This window comes from Giraffa tippelskirchi, chromosome 11 (genome assembly GCF_054371585.1).
Source record: "Giraffa tippelskirchi isolate mGirTip1 chromosome 11, T2T-mGirTip1v1.2.pri, whole genome shotgun sequence".
Classification (NCBI taxonomy): Eukaryota; Metazoa; Chordata; class Mammalia; order Artiodactyla; family Giraffidae; genus Giraffa; species Giraffa tippelskirchi.
In genome coordinates, this window is record NC_137285.1 from 70,084,661 (window position 1) to 70,087,500 (window position 2,840).

Genomic DNA, 2,840 nt, shown 5'->3' on the forward strand with positions numbered 1-2,840 from the left:
GACCCCCGCCCCCAGCAGCCCTGCCACCCCACCCCAGACCAGACCGCCCGGCCCGGCCGCCCGGCCGCCTTTCCTTTCCGGTGTTTGTGGCCAGTTATTTTGAAATCCATGTTCTCCTGACCTCAAGTGCCCTTTCCCCACCCACCGGCGCATGCTTGTGTTTGTTGTCGTTGGACTTGATCACGGTCTCGACACAGGTTGACTTTCGTTTTCTCTTGTTGGGGGTCCGAGTGTCTCCTTCTTTTCCTTTCTTGCTCCTGGGCTTGCGTGTCTGTGTCTCTGTCTGCTTTCGAGAAGTCCTGCTTTGTTCTCCGAGCAGCGCTTGCCTGGTTTCGCTTTGCCGGTCGGTCCCTCCCTCCCTGCCTCCCTCCCTTCTCTCTCTCCCTCCCTCCCTCCTCCTTCGGGGGAGGGGGCCCGGGGGAGCCCGGGATGTCACTGGTGCCCCTCTCTCGGCCGTCCCCGCCCCGAGCCCCGCCGCCCGCCGGCGTCTCCGTGGAATGTCCCCCCACCAGCCTGGAATCGCGTGGGTGGGTGGGGGGGAGCGCGTCTCCTTCGTGGCAGCCTCCTGGGGAGCTATTTCCCAGCTCCTCTCCCTTCCTCTGCGGCCGGGGTCGCGTCGCGTCGCGTCTCTCGGAGGCGGCGGCTCCGGGCCGAGCTCGGGCGTTTGGGCGGCCGGCGCTGTGGCGTCCTCGGCGGCCGGCGACAGCGACCCGTCCTCGGGACATTGGAGCCGGTTGTCAGGAGCCACCTGGCGGCCGCTTTTATAGTGTCCCTCCCCTCTGGAGCTTCGGCGACCTTCAGGAGGGTTGTGACTCAGCCGCCGGGCCCGAGGCACAGCTCTCAGAGACCAGCTCTGCTGGCGGCGACAGTGGCGGTGGCGCCGAGGCCTAGGGACGTCCTGCTGTCGCCGGAGATTGGCTCTCTAGGTTCCCGAGGAGGGTGGCCGTCGCGGCGGCGGCGGCGCTCCAGAGCCGGGCTCTGGGGTGGCCTGACCGGGTCGACCAGCGTCTCCCCGTGCCCCTCCGGCCGCGGAGACGGACCGGCCGGACCCTACCTGGGCCGGGCCGCCGCGGTGGGCAGGGAGGGAGAGGGTCGTCCCTCCCTGGAGCGCCTGGGACTCGGCGGTCTGGCCTCCTCCCGGGCCCCCCCTCAGGAGGGTTTGCTTTCTTCCTTCAGGAGGGTTGGCTCCCGCCCTCCAAAGGGTTTGCTGTTCGCCTTTTCAGAAGGGTTTGCGTCTCCCTTCAGGAGGTTTTTGCTTTCCCGCCCTTTCAGGAGGGTTCGCCACCCCGGAGGGTTTGCTTTCTCACCCCTCCCCAACTCCCTGAATCACGGCCAGGAGGTCAGGGACCGGCTCGAGCCGTCCTGGGTGCCCCGGACAGGACGGTCTGGGGCCCCGGGCGTGGTCCCTCGTTGGGGTCCGCTCGTCTCGTGGGAGGCGCCTCGCCGGCGGGTCTCTCTTCGTTTTTCTCTTTGGCAACTCGTAGCCAAACCCCCGCTCGGAGACTCGGACGGACGGGTACACCTACCCGTGCGGGCGAAGGGGGAGGGCGTCCCCGGCCAGCTCCCTCCCCCTTGGCGTCTGCGCCCCCACTTCGCCCACCGGGCGCCCCCTTCGCCCCCCTCCCCCCCCCCCAGTCGACCAGATGACCCCCGACGGCTCCGGGCCTGGTGTTTCTGGGGTAGTGCTGGGGACAGGTGGCGGTGCCAAGGTGCCAAGGTCTCTCCCTGCCAGTCGTGGGTGGGCCCCGCTGTCGGGCGCTGTCATTTTGTCGCCCGAAATGGGCCTTTTCTGCCACCAGGTAAGTGCCGACACGGTCTCTCTCGGCGTCTGCCGCCGAGGACTTTGGGCCTCTGGACGCACGCGGGGCGCCTGGGCCTTTGGGCCGCCGGCCTGGGCCTGTGCGCCGGCTCCTGCGTGGCGTGTCTGGCAGACCCGACCCGTGGCGCCACCTCCGGTCTCTGGGCGACCCGAGGGCGGCGGGGCGAGGCGCCGTGGGTCTTCTACCCTGTGTGACCCCCCGCTGCGGGCGCCCGGTGGTGGCCGGGACGACCCCCGCTCTGTAGGCCCCGTGCCCCGTGTCAGGCAGCTCCTCCTCCTGGGGTCGTCGGCGGCTGTCGCCTGAGGCGAGGTGAGGTGTGGCGGGGGGAGGCGGCCGGTGAGGCTTAAAGCGGGCCCCTCCGGCGACTGTCCTCACCGTGCCTTCCCCCCTCCCCCTCGGCTCAACGGATCGATGTGGTGTGGTCGTGCTCTCCCGGGCCGGGCCTAAGCCGTGCCAGGCGAGGGACGGGCGTTCCTGGTGAACGTGTGCGGTCTTCTCAGTCTGTCCACGGGGCTCCTCGCCTGCCTTTCCCCCTGCCCGTCGGGGAGGGTGAGGAAGGCGGGAGGGTGGGTGTGGCCTCCGGCCCTGACTCTCGGTCTCCTGCCCGCCCCCCCTCCACGGGGCGTCAGTGAGGCCGTCGGTCTTCGGACACAGCGGACGCTCTCGCTTCGCCTTCTCGGCGCGTGTCCCGCGAGCGGCCCTCCCCGCGGTGGGGAGGGCTGTGCCCGCTGCTGCGCCGCGCGCCCCGCGTGGGTGGGTGAGCGTGCCTCGTTTGACCCTCGGTGGTGCCCCTGGAGCGCTCCAGGTCGCCCCTCAGGTGCCTGAGGCCGAGCGGTGGTGTCGTTTCCCTTAACCCGGCGTCCTCCTCGTGTCCCTCACCGCGGTGGTGTGTGTGTGTGTCCCGCGAGTGGCTCTCGTTGGGGGAGGGGTCGAGACGGGAAGAGAGGCGTGCCTGTTCCCCTCGCCTCTTCCGTTGGGGGCAGGTGCTGCCTCGTCGTGGAGGCACGGGCCGTGCACACG